The sequence below is a fragment of the Sminthopsis crassicaudata genome, chromosome 5 (genome assembly GCF_048593235.1).
Source record: "Sminthopsis crassicaudata isolate SCR6 chromosome 5, ASM4859323v1, whole genome shotgun sequence".
In the NCBI taxonomy this organism is placed as follows: domain Eukaryota; kingdom Metazoa; phylum Chordata; class Mammalia; order Dasyuromorphia; family Dasyuridae; genus Sminthopsis; species Sminthopsis crassicaudata.
Window position 1 is genome coordinate 131,218,896 of NC_133621.1, and position 25,175 is coordinate 131,244,070.

A 25,175-nucleotide genomic window follows, 5' to 3' on the forward strand; every position below is an offset into this window, starting at 1 on the left:
GGAAGATATAGTAGCTATAGGAAACAATGCAAGCAAAACAACTGTGGCAAGCTAGTGAGGGTCAATCAAAAAATCAGAGGAAGGTCTTCAAAGGATTGCATAAATCCTCTATATGGAATTCAAAGAACAATATGAATTTGAAACACACAAGGCAAGACAGCAATGGGACATTTTGATCTACACATTTGGAAATTTATTCATGCTAAGGAAATCATGAATCTGTCCAAGTATCACATCAGGTATACTTCCTTCTCCCCCAAAAAACTTTTAGCTCAATAGAGAGGTAGGAAATATATGCACAGAGATAGGCAAGGGTCAGATTTCAGAGAACCCTAAATGACATGCTAAAGTTTGAATTCAATTTGGTAGGAAATTTCTTCCTATTCATACCATACATTTTTACTCCTTCCTCCCTTACACACTGAGCTATCTATAAATTTGGAATAGGATGTATTTGTGCTCAATCTAAAGGTAAAAAAAAAAAAAAAAAATTCATGAAAAGACCTGACCCCACCTAACAGGTGTGCTAACAGATGTGGCTTCAAGTATAAACTAGGATTCAGAGGAAATGATCTCATTCTCCTTTTTAGCATTTGCTATGTCTTACACATGATCCAAGCCACAGATAGACTTGCCATTTATTTGCTGCCTTAATGTCCTGAATATATGCTACTACCCTGACAATTCATTCCTTCTTATTTTCCTATTTCTATGAATGTTACCATGATTCTTTTTTATTAAAGCTGTTTATTTTCAAAACATATCTATAGATAATTTTCAGTATTCAACTTTGTAAAACCTTGTGTTCTAATTTTTTTTTCCTTTTCTTCCTGTATCCCTTCCCCTAGATGGCAAGTAACCAAATATGTTAAACATGTGTATATATTTCCATAATTATCGTGGTGCACAAGAAAAATTAAATCAAAAAGAAAAAAAATGAGAAAGAAACCAAAATGCCAACAAACAACAACAACAACAACAAAAAGGTGATCAGCCACCCTGATCTGTCCTTTTTTGCACTACTTCCTTTTTAACATTTTAGATTTCAGTCTTTCAGAGAGAAGGAGTTAAGGGATATGGTGAATAGAGTAATAGAGTTCTGGTCCTAGCATCAGGAGGGCTTGAGTTCAAATCTGGCATCAGACATTTAATAGCTGTGTCACCCTGTTACGGGATCCACCTGCTAGTGGCTACAGAATTAGTGGGCTAATTCTGACCAGCAGAATAGATCCCTTCATGTGAGAGGATGCTAACAATACAAGAAGACTGAAAGGCAGGTGCATTCCCAAAGCTTTCTCCTCTTCCCTCAGATTTATTTCATTCCCAATTCACAAGCAACATCTACATCAGTAAAGGATGATTTGCAATTCCTTCAAGTGTGTTATGATTCACACCTGTGGGGGCTCTCAGCAGAATTGACCTGCCCCTTAATGGTACAGTCCCCTTTAACCCTTTACAGGCTTTCTGGGTTTCACACTTAGGCGTGGTCCTTAACAACCCTGAATAAGTCACTTAATTTCTGTGTATCTCAATTTCCTCATTTATAAAGTGGAAATAACAATAGCACCTATTTTATAGGATGGTTTTGAATAGCAAACAATCATATAAGCAAAGCACTTAGTACGTAGCACCCATATTAGGTGCCATATTGCTTAATCCCTCTTCTTTATTTGTTTTTCTAGTCACCATCTTTACCCATGTTTTATACTTTCCTTATATTCATTCCTCACCCTGAATTTCCTCCTGCACTCCCATCTCTATTGTTAAAATATAATCCACATTTCAAAGCCTAGTTCAAATTCTATTTACTTCATGAAATTTTCTTCGATTCATCCAACTGAAGGAAATGAACTCTCACGTTTGAAATGAAACAAACTCCACCAAGTTTGGGGTACAATAGTATATAAACAGTACAAAGGCATTGCTGTATCCTAACAGGAACTCCGGTATATTTGTTAAAAAGTAGTTATCATTGAGTCAGATTAGCCCCCCTCTCCCCCCAAACCCAGAAGCAAATATGAGTATAGGTAATACATAGTATAATAGAGTAATTCTGTCAGGTTCCTACCCACCAATTGGAGATGAAGACACAAGCAGAATCAAAATCAAGAGAGAAAGTCATAAAGCAATGAAAACAAGAAAAGAGCTGATCAGTTAACCGATAAAAATATCTTAGATGGCTACAGTATGCAAGTACCAAACTAGAGTACATAGAAATGTTTAAATCTAAATAAAATTAAAATCTAAAAATTGGTTTCCAAGACACATATCCTGTTAGGGCAGAAAAGATGTGCATATATACTTGGTATATACACATGATAATGTCAAGGTAGTTGGAGGAACAAAGGCACTAGAACTTTAGGAAATCAAGAAAGCCTTCAAGTAGAAGCTGATTCTCTGGATGAGTTTGAAAGAAGTAACAGAGTCTAAAATGTTGAGCTAAGGAGAGAATGCAATCCAAGCACAGAATCAAAGTCGTAGTCCTGGAAATGCAAAATGTTATATTTGTTCCATCATACCTAGAATTATCAGTGGATCTCAGGGAAGTAGCACCTATCCACAAAATCTATTAAATGGGTTATTCTGGGGAAATTCTGGCTCACCTAGATTCCCATAACATGGAGCTAGCCACTCCGCAAACTTGATGCGTGTCTCTCATTTTTTTTTTTTCCTACAGCACAGAGCCTCGTATATGCATGGTTATCAATAAGAAAGTGATAATGAGTTATTAATAGTTATGGTAATGCTTGAAGTCCTAAAATCTAAATTGGGGATGTTGAGGACTGGTTGTCTAAATACATATGTGTGTGTGTGTGTGTGTGTGTGTGTGTGTATGTATATGTATATATATATATATATATATATATATATATATATATATATATATATATATATGTACACATACACATTTATAGTATATTACTACATATAATTAAGTATATGTTACATATTAGTATATATAATAATATAATTCACACAATACATACATGCATAGACTCTGTGTGCCTATAAGATATAGAATATAAAGATAATTCAGCATTAAAACACATTTAACATGTTAATTATATTAAAAAATAAAAGCCAACCAGAGCTCAGTATTATTGATACAGAATATTCTCACCCAGGAGTTTCTTATACAAGTGAAATCATAGATATAGTCCTCATATATTATTTATGGTTGACTTTTATCTATCTAACAAAATTATAATATCACCTCAATTTATAAATTTACTACAATGCCAATCAAACAATGAAGAAGTTAACTTTTATAACTTAACAAAACACATGTGAAAGAACACAAAGATAAAATTTTTGGGAAAAGAGTGACAAAAATAAGGAATGAAGTAGAAATTGCATTTCTAGACTTCAACTATCTTATGAAGCAAAAAAACATGACAACTAGCTTAGCATTGGTTAAAGATATAAAAGTTAATGTATACAAAGAAAAGTTATATAAAATATAATCAGTAATATATATTTTATAAGTAAGAATCAGAAACATTTGAATTCAGTAGCCTGATATTTGAAAAATCCAAGAAGGTAAACTACTTGGGGAAGGAATATATTCAATCAGATATTGCTAAGGAAATTGAAAATCAGTGGGTTAATATAAAATAAAAATAATGTCTATTTAGATCAATAATTTATTCTATATTGTAAAGGGCTGAAACTCTTGATTTAATGCACTGAGGTCAGACAATCAAGCACTTCAGGCTAATTGCCGATTGGACAATACTCTTTAAGAATATGCTTGGAAAATGGCCCTTCCCACTATTCTGTGCTGTCCAATCGTTTGGTGTATACAGAGAATTGTGGGAGGGACTAGGAGGTGCAGTGAGACTAGCCAGACTCACTCTGGGCTGGAGCTGAGGTGGTGAGGTTGCAGAGATCCTATGTGGCCATTCTCTTCACTTCTACCACTAAAGACCAAGAATAAAGACTTTTTCTTATCCTGACTCCAGCTGATTCTAAGGTATCCAGGGTGCTAAAGCAGTCGCCACACTATATAATAAAATTAGTTCATATGAATACTCAAGAGATGCTGGTGTTAAGATTATGTTACTAACATCATGTAAGTGACAGGGTTGAAGCCAGAATTTGCTTTGAGGGAAACTCACATGTGGTTCAAGATGGTCTTTGGAAGGGAAACACTGAAAGACTTTTAAAAACTGCAAAAGCGTAAGCAAAGGCAGTATTTTCAATTTCAGTGTCTCTAATTTCTAGCTCGCCTCTTTAGAGACTTTGGAAAGAGAACTTCTCTTTGAATGAAAATGGATTTTTTTTCTTGATTTGATCTGGGATCTCATTTTTCTCCCATCTAGAGAGCTCATTCATTCCAGTCTATTTTCTGGCATAATCTAATCTCTATAATTTCTCCAATTCATTTGCTATGTGTATGGATTAATGATTTCTTCACTATTCTCTATTTGGGATAGTCTTTTGTGTAATTAGGGTTTTTTTTTTTTTTGAAAGGAAAATAAGCTTGTGAGTATAAAAGAAGGTCTGCCTTCCCTCCTTAAGAATGACTAGAAAAGTTGCTTGTTCTGAACCTATTCCACCTCTAGATCAGAAATAATTGTGGGAGCAGATACAGATAATATTAGTCTAATACCCTTTTTGAAGGTTGGCAACAAGAGTGCCCAATGACACAAAATTTCTGGGACTGTTTTTACCTTCTGCTATCATATCTAAAACAAGCTGGCATGTCCTCTTCCTTTGTGCAAAAGTGGCCCAGACTTAAATGTCACCAATGAAACATCTCAATATATTTATATTTAGATAATCCATGTGGACATATTTAGCAGCTAACGAGGTGCAGTGGATAGTGTTCTGGGCCTAAGTCAGGAAGACACATCTTTATGAGTTTAAATCTGCCCTCAGACACTTACTAGCTGTATGGCTCTGGACATGTCACTAACCCTGTTTGCTTCAGTCAGTTTTGTCATCTATAAAATGGGCTGGAGAAGAAAGGGCAAACAACTCCAGTATCTTTGTCAAGAAAATCCCATGTGGGGTCATAAAAGGTTGGATATAACTGAAACAACTGAAGAACAAAACAAAAATGTAGATATACATTTCTTACACCTACACATATTTGGATACTGTCTCCAAGAAATGAAAGCTGTAAGCTATGCAAAGGAAAGATTCATTTGGGTTTAACTTGGAGTATTCTGAGATAATTGAATTTAGAGTTAGAAGATCCAAAAATGATCCTCATTCTGCCTTTTACCTGTGTGACTTTGGACAAATGACCATTCCGAGTCTCTAATAAAGAACTGTGCAGGAGAACATGGATAAAAGATATTATTAAAGTCATATGTCCAAGAAAGAATTTGTACCTATCATGTAATGAGAGTGATGGAGAATAGATGGACACCTGACATTATTCCTTAATAGTTACATAATGTCTAGCCCATCTATTTAGATGGTTTTGCCAGGGTGTGATCACTGTAAATGCTGCAGCTTCTTGGAGCCACAAGTGAAAGTCACATGACAGGTAGACACCCAAGGCAGATGAGCAAGCCCTGAAAAGGTTCAGTTCCTTGAATACCTCATATACGCCATCTTGGCAGATGGGCTAAGCCAGGTGGAGGGCAAAATGACTATAGAAGAGAGAGTGAAACTTTGTGTAATGCTGCTTCACTTAAATCCAATTCATGAACAAGTCAAGATATCACTCCATGATATCACTGTCCTTTTGGAAAATGAATGATGAACAACAATGTTACATAATGTCAAAAGCTCCTACAGAAAATAGGAGTGGGGTGTTTGGGAATCTTTGTGTTGGGTTTACAGGCAGATATGGACAAGAAAGGCACAGGATGAGAAGAAGGCAGGGAAGGGTTGTGGTTTATTCTTGAGTGGTCAGAGTTGCTGCCATGCAAAAATCCTGATTAGAGTCAAGTCAAATGGGAAATGTTTTAAAATTGTACAACATAAATCACATTAATTTGTGATTTTCTAAGACAATATGTATGATTTGTTTCTATTTGAGTTCAACATCACTGGTCTATACCAATTGAGGGAGTGTCCAAATTAATATCATTAGTCATCAAAGCATTATATATATATATATATATATATATATATATATATATATGTTATATTCACACAGATATGGGAAATAGGAGGGAGAAGACTGTAGTGAGAGTATAGAAATCTGGGATAAAATTGTAGTTCACTCATTAGATGAATGACCTTCACATTTTTGGACCTTTACCATTAAGTATATTGAACATGGAATTATTGAGTGTTTACTATGATCATCTTGAAGTTGTCTTTCAAATGTGAGGTTCTATGCTTCTATGAAATACACTGCTCATAATTCATCATATGGCAGCTAGATAGCACAGTGGATATTGTGCCAGGCCTGAAATCAGGAAGATTCCTCTTTCTAACTTCCAATTCAACCTCAGACGCTTATTAGCTGTGTCACCCTAAGCAAGTCACATAACCTTGTTTTCTTCAATTTCCTCATTTGTAAAATGAACTGGAGAAGCAGATGACAGATAACTCCTGTATCTTTGCCAAGAAAACCCCCAAAGTCAGATATAATTGAAAATGATTAAACAACAATAAATGTACATGAGGAATTAAATTTATACATAGTTCTTTAAGCACAGATAAAGGTTTGTTAGACACATAGATTTGCAAATACATACATATATTTCAGGCTTGTCCACCTGAACCCATCAAATGCTGTGCAGCTGGAAGTCAAGAACCTAACTTCTTTTAAACTGGTAGTTTCTGAGTGCACCTGCATGCATTTGAATATTTAATAAGTATAAGCACCTGCTTTTATTTGAACTGAAAGAATGATAATTTAAATCTACACAGCGTGTGTGTGTGTGCATGTGGATTCATCAATGCTAAAACACATGGGGAGGTAGAAGGCTTAAGAATGTATTAACATGTAGCATGGGAAATTTCTAAATTGTCTTGTAAGGAGGGTGGACAAATTAACATGTCTGCAGAGCTTATACTGTTACTATGCATAGCTCAGCTCTTGATAAGCAAATTCTGCTTTGCACAGTGGTAGCAAAAGCACTGAGAAACATGCATATATGTAAATATATCGGTCTTACTAAAAGGCTACCTCTATGGCCATATCATGGATTGCAGCATAAGTGGGGATCTACCCATCATCCCATCCAAAACAGTTGACTGTGGAGTTACCTTGATATAATACTGTTTCAACTATGGTATAATCCCATGACAAAGGTTTTGAGGATAGCTTTATAATACATGTATATATTTATTATATTAGTTCCATTCTTAGAGATTTACTGATGTCTCGGCAGACAGGTTGAGGGTAATTGACAGGCCTCAGACCTGTCAGTTTGTTGGGGGATGCTTACCCCAAGCCTTTGAAGACTTGTCCTGCAGAATGGACAGATGAGAATAATTTGTTCCAATGGCCATGAAAGCAGATGAAATAGGAATCCTTAGAGCTTGGTCAGACAGCAAAGATGGCAAAGTCACCCACTACATCACAGGCCATTGCTAGTTGTCTTGTCCCTGGAATCCAGTGACTCTGCAAGAGGCTGATGAAGGGTGCAACTCTGCTCACTTGAACTGAATTCAGGCTCAAGTCATGGCAATGTCCCATGAGGTCATTGGTCCTTGTTGAATAACAACTGACATCATTGAAACATCTCTTTAGGGTTTCCTAAGATTCATAAGAAGTCTAAAACCATTGGAACTAGAATGAAATCCTAGACCATCTCCACATTTGTGTTGCAATTGTGCCCTTGTTTTTATCTGGACTCCCTGCTTTGCTGTACTGGCTGATCCAATAGATGATGTCCACATTCTATGGGCTGGTTTCCCCAGTGAAATATCACTTCACTACATCTGATCTCTCTCTCTCCCTTTCTTTTGTAAGGAAAAGTTCATAATTAGTCTTCTGAATAAACAAATAAACAGGATCTGAATCTATCCAAAGAGACACTTTGTACTGAATAGCTATCTAGCCAAATTCCCCTACATGCATGTACAAATTGGAGTAAATATAATTTTTCAATCAGTAAACCATTGTGGGGGTGATTGCACATATGGTTCTTCAAAAACCTGAAAATAGCAACATGTGTACAGAGTCAAAACTAAGTGATTAATATTTCTTCATCTCCTTATTACCTGCTGCATTCGCAGTTCCTTCCCTCATCTATCTGCTGTGAAGCAGTTTGAGCTAATTTGAGTGTAGAGTGCATTTGTTAATCCTGCTGGGGACAGTTTAACTTTTGCTGGCTGTTGTATTTGATCTGAGTTAACTTTCCTCTTTGAAAGAAAATCGCATGGTTCTTTCTCATATTCCTAGTTGTTGGTTTTTTCCCTCTACTAGTTATTGCAGGATTTTTTTTTCCCCTTTTCTATATCCTTCACTTCAGAAAAAAAAGAAAGAAATCTGCAACACTTGTTTTAAAAAATGTATTGCCTCTCAAAAGTCTAAAAGGAAATACATAAACACATTGCTGCAGAAGAAAGCAGTGGGGTCTTTAGAGCTATGTGGAGTCGCATGATTGCTCTCCACACTTTGAATTTCAATTTTCTCTGACTTTGCATTGGTTTGTATCTTTTCTCAGTTGCCACAGAAGGCACTATCAAGTGCATTTCACTGTATGCATTATTGTTCCCAAAGGTTTACTTTTAACATTCATTTCACCATTTTTTTCCTTCTTCCCTCCCACCTCTCAATTGTCATTTTTGAACAGACCTAATAGAACAGAAATATGGTTTCCACTGGGAGCTATAGGTAGAGCCCTTCCAAAGTTTCCTATAATTGGTGCCTGCTATGCCTTTTTACTGTGAGTTATGTAAATCATAGCATGGGCCCACAACCCCTACAGGCATAATTGTGTGTGTGTGTGTGTGTGTGTGTGTGTGTGTGTGTGTGTGCTTGTATGTGTGTTTGTGTGTGTGTGTATGTTTTTTTTTATTTCATGCAAAGGATAAGTACAGCATTGCCTTCACATAAGGGGATACCCTTTCCAGGCAAAGTCAAGGGTATAGAAAATGGCCATAGCCATTCTGCAATTCAAATCCCTGGATTAAAGGGACTTGGGGTAGATAATTCACAGTGGGTCAAATCATCATGCATGCTATTAATTTACACATTTTCCTTTTCTTATCTTCAATATGCTCACTCTCCCTCATTCAGATTTAAATTTGTTGCTAAAAATATCAATAAACTGGTAGTTTTCTTTTTTCTTTTTTCTTTCTTTTTTTTTTTATAAATGCAGAAGTTTATTTAAAAAAAAAGAACTTAAAAGGAAAATAAGTTATGAAAGTTTACATTTTCCCACTGGCTATATTGCAGAAAATAAGTCCTATAGAAAGGGAAGTTTTATATATATAATATAAATAACTATGTATGTAATAAAGAATTACTGTTTTCAAAGGATAAAGTCAATGTTGACAGTTCTGAAGGCTTTGTTTTTCCCCCTTCATCAGTGTTAAAAATATATAACTAGCCTAAAAAGTTAGTATATACTTAATGATATCTCTGACATCTCAAAATATTTTTATGGATAACTATTCTTGACCTTTTTAAGGGTAAGTAGGTAGGATTATTCTATTACTGAAGATATATAAAAGAGCACTAATGTTTGCCAAACATTCGTTTCTTCTTTGCAATTAAATCCAATTTCTTTCCACATCTCATTAGATCATTAGGTGTATTCATATAATATTTTTTGGAAAAATTGTTTAAATACAATTTTTGTTGAACTCACAGAAATTCAAATTAATAATTTTTCTCTAAATTAGATCTTATATGTAATTACAGCCTCAAATGTGTATCTAAATTCAAATATCATGGGGGAAGAACTTATATTTTTTAAATGGTTGCCTTATGTCTGAAATTTAAATATTTATAATAAATATCATGAAAGTTTTGCCCCTTTAAAAACATTTTTCCCCTGAGGAGTAGAAATCATATCTAAAATACAAGATTATGTTTCATAAGGAAGGAGGAGGAAAGATTAAGTTTACTTATACTATATAGTTAATTGAAATGATAAACTAGGGATATAAAACTAAGAATGTCAGGTAAATACATTACATATGGCTCTTGAATGAGTAGAAAATGATAATGGGGAATGTTTGTATGACTGACATCTTACATATATTTTTCCTTTTTATTGTATCTGTATTTACAAGGATTCTTGATGAGGTCTTGAGTCACTAGGTGGGATTGGCAGAGAAATCTGAAATGCTGACAACATTACTCCCTGAGGCAAGGGCAGGGAAAGGCAGTGATGGGGATCAGCTCAACCTTTCACATCCACCCCCTAATCCCACTTTTCTGTATCCAATCAAACTCTTGAAGTTAAATTTCCCCTATAAATTTATGTTCACACCATCTTTGCTGAATTCCTTTTAGGTTAATCCACCATGTCATTCTGCCTTGTGGTGTCTTTTTCCTTACCCCATCCTCCTTATGCCTCATGGTATTTACCAACTCTATTTCATATTTATCCCTCCTGGTGTCTATTTTATCTCTTCATTTTGACTGTAACCTCTTCTCATAAATAAATTTACCTTTTGCCAAAGAGAGAGGTCATCGTGACTTTTTCACATTTGGTGCCTGTTGCTCTCCTCAGTCTCAACATTGGGTGTACCTACATCAATCTCTTCATTGCTGAACCTCAAACACATACTCACAAAGCAAAGACAGGATAGGTTTTCCCCAAGACTGTCCACCCAGAATTTTTTTTTAAAGGAGCTGAGAATTGCATTTATTTTTAGAGAAAAATGATTGATTGATTTCATCCGTCTGAGAGTTGAGTACTGGAAAAATAGGATCAATAGAAGTATTGAAAAGGCTGTGAAACAGGTTCCCATACTCCAGATAGTAGACAATATTGTCCTAATGGGAAGTCAATAACACTCAGGCCTGAGGAGATTTCTGATAGCAAGAGAAACATCAGAAACATAGCAAGAGAGATCTGTGTAAGAGAATTAGATCATAATGAGAAATATAGTATTACAAGTGTGTGTGTGGGGGGCAGCTATCTGTGCCTTGGGTTATTTCATTTTTTTCCTAATTTTCAAATTCTCTTTTTATAGGTTTTTTCTAATAATTCATAAAACTGAGAGCTTGAAAAAGTCTTAGATATCGTTCAGCCCAACCTTGTAATTTTTTCATTGCTAATTCTTCACTTTCTACCTGTACCTCTGCTCAATTTGAAGTCCATAGAACTTGATGCCCTTGCAGCCCCTCCCCTTTCCAGCTTCCTTCTGTGTGTTGTATTCCCCCCCTCTAGATCTTAAGCTTCCTGAGAGCAGGAACTGTCCTTCTTTTTCTTTTTTATCCCCGGGCTTGATACAATGCCTGGCACATAGTAGATGCTTAAGAAATTTTTGTTAAATTGAGTTTATTGAGTTGAATTTTCAGATAAGGAAAATGAAGGCTAAAGGCAATTAAGTGAGGCCTAATCCCATAGAGATCTACATCTAAAAAAAAGTGTTAAGATGCCAATTTATATCCTTTTCTACCAAATCCATTGCTCTTTTCACTCTTTATTGTCTCCTCATACCAGCTCTTTACTCTCATGTTTCAATAAAGTCTTTCTCTTGCATAAAAACAAACACAATTGACTGTTTTCCTGCTATTGATGCTTTGGGAGGAAACCTGTCTAGCTTGGTTATGGAAATACTGCAAACCCTCCTTCCTCCCCTCCCCCCAGATGACAGCTACTTGAATAATCAGTAATGGTCTCAAATAACCAGTCTCACCAGGGGCACATCTAGTCAAGTCAACCACATTCCAAATGTCATCATTATGTTAAAGTTTCCCTATTTTCTGCACGGACCTCTATTCATTTATCCTTATCAAATACTCTATAACAAGGACTAAATAATACTTGTTATATAAAGCAAAATTTGAGACAATTCAATCCAATTAGGTATACTTTTATTTTTAAAAAATTAATTATTAGTTTGTATCTTGTAAAATCTAGAGATGGATTTGTCTTGTTTTATAACTAAATATCACAAAACTTCCAACCTAAACATTACTAAAAGGAGACTCGTTCTAAGTTGGTTAAGTCTAATGCTCTTCCAAAAATCTACTTTTAATCAAAATTAGAGCAAACAATCCAGAAGAATTTTTTCCTCCCCTCTGAAGATCTTATTAGAATAAATTTTAATTTCCATATATGGATATTTTCTATACTATAATTTATTGTCTGAGTTTTTCATGTATATAATCCAAAGGTTATAAAAGGCTTAAAGATTTGACTTTTCAATATTCTCTGGTTTTTGCTCAACTTCATATGAAATCTCTGCATGGTAATAATAGATACTTTTGCTGACCCCCATATATAATCTAGAGCATAGTTTCCAGGAGTTAATTATTCATTATTTTCTTACATCTAGACATAATTCTGGGTAAGGAGAAAATATAGGAAAAGGATGGAGCAGACCCTTCCCAACTGCCATGCCTAGGAAACACTTTATTCTCTCAAGTGGGAAAAAAGAATCAACTTTTTCTACTTCTGACACTTTGTTCTTCTCTGTTCTTTATCTTGAAATGAGGTTTTAATGATTTAGTTATAGCAACTACATGTTTTGTAGGAAAAAAAAAAAGGATAAAAGGAAAAAAAGAAAAAGAAAGGAAGAAAGAAAAGGAAACAAAGAAAAAAAGTTCCCCTCATTTTGCTAATTTATTCTAATCAGGTTTATAATTTATATATATCAAAATGACCTAAAATTAAAGATTGTGAAACCAGAGGAAATTATTTGATTATCTTGAGCTTTAGCCAATATTATCAGACATTTATTAAGACAGTTCCAAAGAGATAATTATTTGTCTGACATATAATAGTCTTTCAAAATGTCCATCATTCAAACATTTATCATTTAAATAATGCTGATGAGACCCAACTCAATATACTCTCCGGTAATATTATGAAAATGATTGCAATAGCTTTTGTGATTATTCACCAATAATCATAAGAACTTTACATTGTGATTTTAATGACTTGCCTCCATCTATATTAATGTATATTTTCTAACTTAACATAAATTAATATGCCTGCTATTACTTTATTAACAAATAGGAATTTTAAAACTTAAATATTACTACTTCAACTTAAGAGTCTGAACTTTCCAACTAAAATGAAGTAGCAAGTACAGAAAGGCTGTTTGTAGGAAACTAAAAATGAATTGAAATAAATTAGCATGACAGATGTTTGTGTCTTTCTATCATGTACTTCGACAATTATTTAGATACAATGCCCAAATAGGAACACAAGCAAAGACAATCATGGTGTGAAGTGAGACTATTTCAGGGCTTCCTTTTTTTAATCAACTCCTTCAGTAGAACTGGGTTTCTTAGACAAAGTCCTGGTTCTTAATTCTGACTTTGGTGACTTTACTGCATCTATTGGTGCTCAAAGAAATTCATGGGGAAAAAAATCAGTTTCCTAAATGACTGGGCCTGTTTAGATGAATTAAAATGAAGCTACTTAATGAAATAAAAGAAAAATTAAAATAGAAATATAGATATAGAATGTATTTTATATATTTTCTGCTCCAACTTCCTCATTTAACATATCAAAGAACTAAAGTTCAAAATGAGTGACTTTCCTAAATTCATTTAAGACAGATAATACAGTGGATAGAGATGGGCAAGTCATTTAACCTTTATTTGCCTTAATTTCTTACCTACCTCCCAGGATTGTTATGAAGATAAATGAAATAATATTTGTAAAATACTTTGAACACTTTAAAGTGCTAGTGGCTGTTATTATTATTATTACTTAGTAAATTTAAATTCCTATCTGTTTTGCACAGTTAATAATTGTAAATTTCCCACAAAGTACTTTTGCAGTCTCTCATCCTGACTTGGAGGTGCTCCTGGTCTCTTGAAGACTTTGTCTGTAAATACAAACTCTAACTGGTTTTTGCCATACTAGAAAGGCTTTGAGTAAAGGCTCAGTAACAGACTGTCCTTGCTTTGCAAGGACCAGTCTAGCTAAGTACATAAATTCTCATCACTAGTAGCCTGGACACTTAGTGATGAATTCATTGCCCTTGGCAACCTATGAAACAAAGAAAAGTACAAAATAACTCTCATTCATATGTGGCCCTTATCCACTTGTGCGATGAAGATGATAGAGTGACAGAAAAGGGCATAGAAAGTGTCAGAATCATCCAATTTATTTTACTTGAATTTTAGTTTTTAAATTGACAAGAATTTTTTTTCTCTGCCTTTTGCCTTTTCCTCTTCCCAAGTTTTTTTTTTTTTTAATTAAGAAAAAAAATAGAGTCTTTATAGTACATACGCATAGTCAATGAAAACAAATTTCCATACTGACGATATCTGAATGTCTATATTTTATTCTGTATTTTAAATCTATCATGTCTCAGGAAGGAGGTGGGTAGTATGTCTCATAGTTGATACGCTAGAATCATAGCTGGTCTCTACTTTGATCAGAAATTCCTAAGTCTTTTAAGATATTTATCTTCTCAATGTTTACATTATTGTACAAACTATTATTATTTGATTATGGTACAAATTATTCCCTTGGCTTTGCTCATTTCAATCTGCCTAAATTATTATTTTTTTATTTTATTCTTTCTTTCTTCCTTTCTTTAATTTATTTTTTAATAGCTTTTTATTTACTACATATATGCATGGGTAAATTTTCAGCATTAATCCTTGCAAAAGCTTCTGTTCCAATTTTTTCCCTCCTTCTTCCTATTTCCCCCCACAGATGGAAGGTAGACCAATACATGTTAAATATGTTAAAGTATATGTTAAATACAATATATGTATACATATCCATACAGTTATTTTGCTGCACAAGAAAAATTGGACTTAGAAATAAGGTAAAATTAACTTGAGAAGGAAATAAAAAATGCAAGTTGACAAAAACAGAGGGATTGGAAATGCTATGTTGTGGTTCACACTTATTTCCCAGAATTCTTTAGCTGGTGTAGCTAGTTCTCTTCATTATTGAACAAATGGAACTGATTTGGTTCATCTCGTTGTTGAAAATGGCCACATCCATCAGAATTGATCATCATATAGTATTGATGTTGAAGTATATAATGATCTCCTGATCCTGCTCATTTCACTCAGCATCAGTTCATGTAAGTCTCTCCAGGCCTTTCTGAAATCATCCTGTTGGTCATTTCTTACAGAACAATAATATTCCATAATATTCATATACCACAATTTATTCAGCCATTCTCCAATTGATGGGCATCCATTCAGTTTCCAGTTTCTGGCCACTACAAAGAGGGCTGCCACAGACATTCTTGCACATACAGATCCCTTTCCCTTCTTTAAGATCTCTTTGAGATACAAGCCCAGTAGTAACACTATTAGATCAAAATGCACAGTTTGATAACTTTTTGGGCATAGTTCCAAATTGCTCTCCAGAATGGCTGGATTCTTTCACAACTCCACCAACAATGTATCAGTGTCCCAGTTTTCCCACATCCCCTCCAACAGTAAGCATTATCTTTTCCTGTCATCCTAGCCAAACTGAGAGATGTGTAGGGGTATCTCAGAGTTGTCTTATTTCATTCTGCCTTAATTCTTACAAGTTTTCCCAGGTTTTTTTTTTTTTTTCCAAACCATCATTTCTTATAGTGTAAAAATATTCCATTACATTAATATACCATAATTTATTGAGTCATTCCTCAATTGATGAATCATAAGATTTCTCAGATATCTACAAATATTGATCTAAATATTGATGCCGTAATGTGAGCAATGAACAAAAATTCAATTGAAGGAACTGAATTATATCAATTTTACTTTTCTCAATTACAGCAACAACAATAAAAACAACTTAAAAGTCAAAAGGAAGTTTCAGCTCAATGAAACAATGACACAAAGATTCTCTAAGGAGATACAAATAAGGAAGTCAATTATCATCATGCATACAAAAATTATTCCATGAGACATTTAGTCATCTTGTATTATTCTTGTAGAGTATTTGCAAAAAGATCACCATGAAGATGGGAAGGAAACAAGCATTTATTAAGCACTTACTATGTGCCAGGTACTAGGCTAAACTCTTTACAAATATTGTTTGATTTGCTTTTCATAACAATCCTGAGAAGGAGATGTTGTTATTATCCCCATTTTACAATTGGGGAAACAGGTAGACAGTGATTAAGTGACTTGATCAGAGTTACATAGTTAATAAATGTTTGAGATTGGATTTCATTTCAAGTTATCTTGACTCCATAACTCTCAGAGTTGTGCCATCTTGTTGTAGTTTTATACTAGGTACAAATGAAAAAGAATGAGAACTCAATAAGATCCTTAAGATAAAAAGAAAATATAATCTTGATGATCTTGCAAAAGAGGTGGACATACTGGAGGATATGTGGTTCAGAAATAAAGATGAGCTACATAAAAGATTTATATACTATACAAGAGATACATGCAAGTGTCATATATACTTTCTTCCAGAAAAGAATTAGAGGGTGTTAGACATAATAAAAAATTAATGACAGCTAAAATTCATGATATTTTAACAGAAAGAAATTGATTCATTACTAATATTGAAGTTGTTCTTGAATTATCTGTCTGTATTTAGTCAAATTACCAACTTGGTAGAATAATATAAAGTTTGAAAAAAAGAATATACACAAATGAAAAAAGATATGTTCAATTAAAAAAGATTGAATCTGATCTATTTACATAAGCTCTTGATGGTAAAAAATGGGAAATGATTTAGGAAAGGACTTTGGAACAACTTAAAACAACTCCATACGAATATTTAGCCAGTGTAAATTGATATAATAAGAAATAAGAATAGTTGAAAGACAGCTCAGTAAAAATGAGACTTATTTGCTAACAGAGAGATATGGCAACCAAAGATTATATATAAACTGACCTATTAAAATCTTATGTATGCTGATGGAAGTGGATATCTTCAACATAGAGAAGAGCTAATCCAATTCCAATTGATCAATGATGGACAGAATCAGCTACTCCCAGAAAAGGAACACTGGGAAATGAGTGTAAACTGTTAGCATTTTTTGGTTTTCTCCCCAGATTATTTTTACCTTTCAAATCCAATTCTTCCTTTGCAGAAACAACAGCAACAAAATTCGGTTCTGCACATATATATTGTACCTAGGATATACTATAACATATTTAATATGTATGGGAATGCCTGCCATCTAGGGGAGGGGGTGGAGGGAAGGAGGGGAAAAATTCGAAACAGAAGGGATTACAAGGGATAATGTTGTAAAAAAATTACCTATGCATATATACTGTCAAAAATGTTATAATTATAAAATTTTAAAAAAAGAATATAAATTCCCACTGGTTTTATTTATTCACTTTACTTTTTAAAGTTTAACAAGGCAAAACACTTAGAAGGTCTCTTCTAATAAGATTTTCTAATGCATATTATGTTAAAATTATACAAAATCCTTCAAAAATACATATTGGAAGAGGCAGCTAGGTGGTTCATGAATAGAGAACCAGCCCTGAAACCAGGAGGACCTGAGTTCAAATATGGTCTCAGACACTTAATACTTCCTAGGTGTGTGACCTTGGACAAGTCATTTAACCCCAATTGCCTCAGCCAAAAAAAATTACATATTGGAAGCAACCGTGGTTGACAACCTTTTGAACATAAAACAGAAAAACATATGTTTACCAAATGTGTTCTGCAACTGTCATGGAAGACATCCAGTGCATAGCTTTTGTTAAAGAGAGAGTTCTCATAAACAGTAAAATTATTTGTTTTGCCAAATGACAATTTTACCTAATTCATTTATTCAATATTATTCCAATTAAATTACTAAAATTATTTTGCTAATTAGAAAAATAGCCAAGTTCATATGGAACAATAAAATAGAATTCTTTAGGGTGGATGTGGAGAGATAGAGGGGAAAAATAAAGTAAATGCACAGGAGTGAACAAAAGAAAACTTATAAGCAAGCAAAGAAAAGTTGGGCAGTTTTGAAAACCCTATAGTATTTATAATAGAAGTTTTCTTGAAATGTAAATTCATTGTTCTATACTGAATGCTGTCTTTTGCTCTGCTGTGTACAGGATCATTTTTTTTTCTTGCTTTGTATTTAAGTGTAAAATAAATAATAAAATTTACACCCCCAAAATTGAAGAAAAATTTGCATCAGTGTTATGTCTCGAACTTCTCTTCAGGCAATTGAAATCTGTGCCTATTCCTTAGTCTCTTATGTATTATTTTTCTTTGTACATATTATAATGATAATTACTTAGGTTGGCACATTGGTTCTAATGATCTTCCTCTCCTGCCCCCAAACACCCCCCCCACACACACACACAATTTTCCACCAGCAAAATTGTTTTTGGACTTCTTTACTTCCTTCCAAACCTGCTTATTCATCTTCCTTTGGTGTGCTTTTCCTACCTTTAGGTTATAAGCTCCTTAAGGTAGAGACTATATTTGTTTTTTTTGTTTTTTTTTTATTTGTATTAGTTATCCCTAAAACTTAATCCTAATACTTAAGCCTGACATATTGCAGGCACTTAATAAGTGTCCTTTTGACTGATTGACAAACATTGGAAATCTCTGGGAGATTCTGCCCTAGTGGGCACTTCAAGTATCACTCTTTTTATTGAAAAATACAGTAACATAGCTTCTTCTAGGCTTAAGAAAGACAATGTATGTACCAATTTGGATTGCTTACAGAGTCACAAGTGTCTCTCACCAGTGACACTATCAGATCTAAGAGCACATATGATTGTTATATTTTCTTGTTTTCTCTTTTCCAAACTAAGCATTGGTTATTTCTTTAATTAATCCCCATGGTTTCTAGTGCCTTTGCCACTGAGGATGTCACCTTCAGTATTCACTTTGGCTTAATGTAGAATAATGAATCTAGATCTGGAAGGGACCTTAAATGTATTTAGCCTAGGGGTTCTTTGCTTTTTTATGCCCTGGACCCCTCTGGCAATCTGAGGATCCCTTTTCAAAATCATTTTTTCAATCACATAAAATGAAATACAGACTATAGAAGAACTAGAGAAAATTATGAAAGACAAAATAGACAACTTTGATTACATTAAATTAAAAGTTTTTGCACAAACAAAACCAACAGAAACAAGATTAAAAAGAAAGTACAAAGCTGGGAAAAATCTTCAGAGACAGTATTTCTAATAAAGGTCTCATTTCTAAAATATGTAAAGAGTTGTCTCAAATTTATAAGAATACAAGTCATTTCCCAATTGATAAGTGGGCAAAGGATATGAACAGACAATTTTCACATGATGAAATTAAAAGTAATTTATAGTTATATTAAAATGTTTTAAGTCACAATTGATTAGATAAATGAAAATTAAAACAACTCTGAGGTACCGCCTCACACCTTTCAGATTGGTTAAGATGACAGGAAAAGATAATGATAAATATAGAAGGGGATATGGGAAAACTAGTACACTAATGCATTGTTGGTGGAATTGTGAAACCAATCATTCTAGAGAGCAATTTGGAACTATGTTCAAAGGGCTATAAAACTGTGCATATCCTTTGACCCAGCAGTGCCATTACTGAGTCTATATTCCAAGGAAATCATAAAGGAAGGAAAAGGAGCCACATGTGCAAAAAATGGTTGTAGCAGCTTTTTTTTTGTGGTAGCAAAGAAAAGGAATGGTGGATGCTTATCAATTGGGGAATCGCTGAACAATCTGTGGTATATGAAGGTAATGGGATATTATTGTTCTATAAAAGTGATGTTCTATAAAAGCCTGGAAAGATTTACATGAACTGATATTGAGCAAACTAAGCAGAACTAGGACTACATTGTATACAATAACAGCTAGAATGTGTGATGATCAACTATGAAAGGTTTGATTCTTTTCAGAGATTCACTGCTTCTTGTAAAGCAATCCCAATAGACTTTGGACAGAAAATGTCATCTGCATCCAGAAAAAGATCTAAGGAGACTGAATACACTTGCTATGTTCACTTTTTTTTTTCCTGTTTTTTTATTTCTCCCATTTCCCCCCTTTTGTTCTGTTTTTCTCTCCCAACATAATTCATAAAGAAATGTGTATTGAAAATAAATTAACTTACTATGAAAAGTAACCAGTTTTTTAAAGCATACTCCTACATGTCAGGTCCATGAGAAAGTCTAAGAGCACATAGCCAATATGACATAGATTCTGCTCTAAAGAAATTTCTTATATAGTCATACTTCATGTTATTGTTCCTTTTATTGCATTTTGCAGATATTATGGAGTTTTTGTTTGTTCATTTTAATAAATTGAAAGATTGTACAAAAAATGAAATAATAGGATAGAGTATGGGAAACATACATAGATATAACTATATCTACACCTACAACATTTGGGGGAACCAAAAGGTACTAGCAGCTGTACTGAACAAAAGAAGCCTGATTCAGAAAGCAGCAATGATCCTTATACAGAAACCAGGCACTCCAAAAGGAGAAAATGAGGAGGGAGTGCATTCCAGGTATCAGAGACAGCCAGTAGAAAGATAGATGCGTATATATATATATATATATATATATATATATATATATATATATATATATATATATATATGATAGATGGAGTATCATGTGTCAAAAAAAGCAGGAAGGTAATTTTGACTATACCAGATATGCACTTAGGGGAATAAATGTAATAAGACTGAAAAAAATAAGATTGATCTAAGTTATGGAAAATCTTAAATGCCAGATAGTTGATTCTAAAACAACTGGAAATCATTGGAGTTTACTGAGTAAATGAGTGAGATGATCAGGACTATACTTTAGGAAAATGACATTTGACAGCCTTGTGGAAGATGGATTGGAGTGGAGAGAGACTTTATTCAGATTTATTAAAATCTATAATTATGTTTCAGATAAGAGGTGATGAATGTCTAAATTTGAGTGGCTGTAAAAGTAGATAAAAGGGGACCCATGTGCATGATGTTGGGATGGTAAATATGACAAGACATTTGACAAAACAAAATATACAGGGTGAGTGAGAATAAGCAGTTGAGGATAGGAACAGGTAATAAATGGTGGAATGGAAGCTCTGTGAGCACAGGACTTTCATTTCAATCTATGTCTACAGTCTAACACGATAGGCATTTTATAAATTTATTGACTAAAGATTTAGTTACCCTATAATGTTGTACTTCACTCTTCACATTAAGTTCTCTAGATTCCTTTCCTTAGCAAAAGGATGAATATTTCAAGCTATGAATATTATTATAAACTTCTATTATGCATGCTGTTTTTTTTTAAACTAGGTATCTCCACGCTTAGTATTCTTCCTTTGTTATACATGTGGTACCCATCTCAGTGATTGAATGTGACTATTTTTCTCCTCTATACTCTATTTTCAGTTTACAATTCTCTTGATTCAATAAGCAAGTTTAGGAACATTAAAGGGATGATAAGATGATCGGTTTTGTTCAGCCACACTTATTTGTCCCTCACTCTATTACAGTCATTCCCCAGATGGTTTTTTTTCTGGTATAAACAATCCCTTCCTACTCTGAGGCACAGTGTCAGAAATCTGCAATTCTTCTATCTTTTTGTTAGCTCTGAGCCCTACATCAGAGTCAAAGATTGCTTATGGGAAAATATCTTAGCATTGGGTTTTTCTCTATCTCCTCTCTTAGAAAGTTTCCCTCTCAATTACTTCCTCAATTATATTCCTAGTAAATACAAAACTGAAAACAATTTAGTTGTTTGCCACTATTTACAAAATAATTTTTTTTAAATGGGAAGGGAAAGGTGTTAGTTAAAATGCCTTCTCTAATGTCATTGTTTCAAGCCCTGTTCTGAGTATTTTCCCTTCCTTTTAAACATGGCTACTACATCTGTTTCATTTAATTATTCCTACCAATTAGCTTTTATAAAGAGATTCTTACTTCAAGAGACAAGGCAAGAACAAAAGTACAAAAACTCCCTGCCTAAATCCTTAAAAGTGTATTGTCTCCTAGGCCAGAGCTTAAACTTTTTCCAATCTTGACCTCTTTTCATCTGAGAAATTTTTACATAACCCAGGTATATAGGTATATAAAATAGGTATACAAATCAAAGATTTATTGATAGTGAATTATAAAAAAATTTACTTTAAAATAATTCATTGGTATATATATATATATAATATATAATTTTGCTATTTATTATAAATGAAAGCAAATTTGCATACTAATGAGATAGATGTGTTTATTTATTTTTATATAAAAATTAAATTTTGGCAGAATATTTAGTACTTTTTACTGTTGCCAAATTTCTTGTGACACCTCTCTCCCCAAAAAATTCAATTATGTGAATGATCCCATTTGGGATTGAGACAATTTACGAAGGTTTGTCCTAAGTCACCTCAGAGTCAGAAGAGAGCAAGCTCTAGTTTTGCACATTTTCTATATAGCACTGGTCTGTCTCACCAAGTTTGTATACAATGATTGCCAGCTAAGTCCAAAGCTCTCTTATCTATAGCCTGGGTCCAAAGATTGCTCTCCATTCCCTGGAGCATCATTGCTGGATTGGTTGTAAAATCCTGGCTGTTCTGACTCCCAAACTCTTGGACAGCTTGTATTCCTGATCTTTTGAAACTCATTAGGTCATAGTCTCCATATTAATTTCTTTCACTTAAAATAAAGAACAAACACTGAAGCACAGAACTGAGATCCATTTCATAGACCTAAATGTTATTCTCACATGGGAAGAGGACCCAACGCTCAGGGCACTAACTCTCAACAAACACAAATTAGCAGAAGAAATCATCAGAAAAGAGACATAAAGCCAACTTAAGAGATCCAACTAAGAGAGAAGCTGAGGCTGAGGAAGGCTTTTAAAAGATTCCTCTAGTTTTACTTCTACAACTTTATATTAAAGAGGCTGCTTTCCATCACATGGTTAGTAGACCAGATCTAGTAACAGAACGTCTACACATTTTCTATATCTCTTCAAGAGCTTTTTGTATATAGTATTAGAACTATCCTAGAAACAAACTTCCCAGTCTCTTCCACTTGGGGAAGTATATCAGTTCAGTATGCTGATACACTCTTGTGCAGACTAGGGACTAAACTTATTAGGCAATTTGCCATTATATTAGCAAAATTTTTTTAAATTTTAATTTTTCCCTTTAATTACATGTAAAAACCATTTTCAATATTCACTTAAAAAACTGAGTTCCAAATTTTCTTCCTTCTTCCCCAACCCCTTCATTGAGAAGGCAAGCAATTTGATATAGGCTATATATGGGTAGTCATGTAAAACATATTTCCTTATTGTTAAAGAAAACAGACAAAATTTCAAATTGCCTCTACTTAATGGTTGAATCATTCCACAACTCTATCAACAATTAGCAAAACTATTGATAAGTTACTACATCCTATTCTTGTGGATAGAATAAAAAGATGGAGATTAGATGATGATTAAATTAGTTAAGTTCAGAACTAGGGTCAGAAAGGAATTATTATTAATTCAATGGTGAACACAGGATCTGTGTTTGGTCCTTTACTGCTTAGCATTTTTTTTATCAATGTGACTCAAATAAAGCATAGATGGTATATTTTTCAAATTTGAAAATGATACAAAGCTGGGAAGAATCCCAAAGAATCTCTTCAAGCTAGAACAGAGATGTCAAATACAGAGTCTGTGGACAATGTGACCTGAAATATTCTCCAAGAACTGCCTGAACCAGATTAAAATGTAATTGAGAAATATTTAACAAAAAAAATATAAAAAATTAATGTTAATATGTGATATTCTAAATCAATATACAACCCTTAGGGATCTTTACATATGGTTTCGTGGCTCCCATTTCTGTGATACCACTGGGCAAAAGCACTAGAATAAATGAAATAAAATGAAATTTAATAGGGATAAATTAAAAAAGTCTTATACTTGGATACAAAGAATCAAGTTTACAAGTTTAAGACAATAACTGTTCTGAAAATATTTAGTGGTTTTAGTGGATAGCAAATTTCTATTTATAAATTGGGTTAAAGAACATTGGGTAGAATTGTAAAAAAGCCAACTTAGGTTTTATGTGAGATAAAAATCCTAACTATGAGAGTTGTCCAAGAGTGAATAGTTTATCTAAAAAGATAATGGGGGTTTTTCATCCTTAGAGATCTTCAAGCAAAAGAGGGGATGACTACTTTTAGGGTAAATTATTGTGGAGAGTTCTTTGATACATAGATTAGGTTAGCTGAACATTAACGGTCTTTCCAACTCTGAGGTTCTGTGATTTGGGGACTACATTTAGCTGGTCTCTTCCCTCAACCACATTGACTCCTTGACCCACTGCCAGTATAGTTCCCTGCTTTCTGATTCTTTCCAGTTGATATTTTTCCAATACCGTTCTGGGAACAATAATCAAAACAAAATTGTTATTGTTTCTGGAAAATGCCTTATGACCAACATTTCCCCAAAGCATTGTTATTCCCTTTTAGAAATCAAGTCAACAAGCATTTATTAAGTACTTAATCGATGCCAAACATTGTGCTAAGTACAAAAGAAGGCAATCATGATTCCTGTTGTCATTGAAGTTACCACCTAACATGGGAGACAATATAGGACCAACTATGTAGAAGCAATATATGAACAGGATAAAAAACATGAGAAATTTAAAGGGAGGGAGAGATTGCCATGTCTCTGTTTTTGTGTCCCTAGCGCTTAGCACAGTGCTGAGAATATTTTGTTGCTGTTGAATCATGTTTGACTCTTCATGATCCCTTTTGGGATTTTCTTGGCAAAGTTACTTGAGTGATTTGGCATTTTATTCTCCAGCTCATTTTACAGATGAGAGAACTGAGGCAGACAAATTTAAGCAACTTGCCCAATGTCACACAGCTTGTGTCTGAGATTTCTACTCAGGAAGAAGAGTATTCTTTATTCTGGTCCAGTGTTCTGGCACCATCCAGCTGCTCACATAACATATATTCAATAAATTGTTTATAATTAATTAATTTATCCATAATAGAGTACAATTCCTGCATCAGATTTTTCATTTTTAGCAACACAAATTGGCAAATATGCACATTTCATAATCATAGATAGTGTGCTGAATGACTGAATGGAAATGTGTCATGTATCACGAACATGAACTATTCAAGTAAATTAGCAGTCATTTTGCTCATGCTGAAGTCTAACTTATTATAAAATGATTAGCATATAGATATTAAATAAGATGATCCAATGGACAAGATATTTAAAGAATGTAAAAACAATAAGAATGA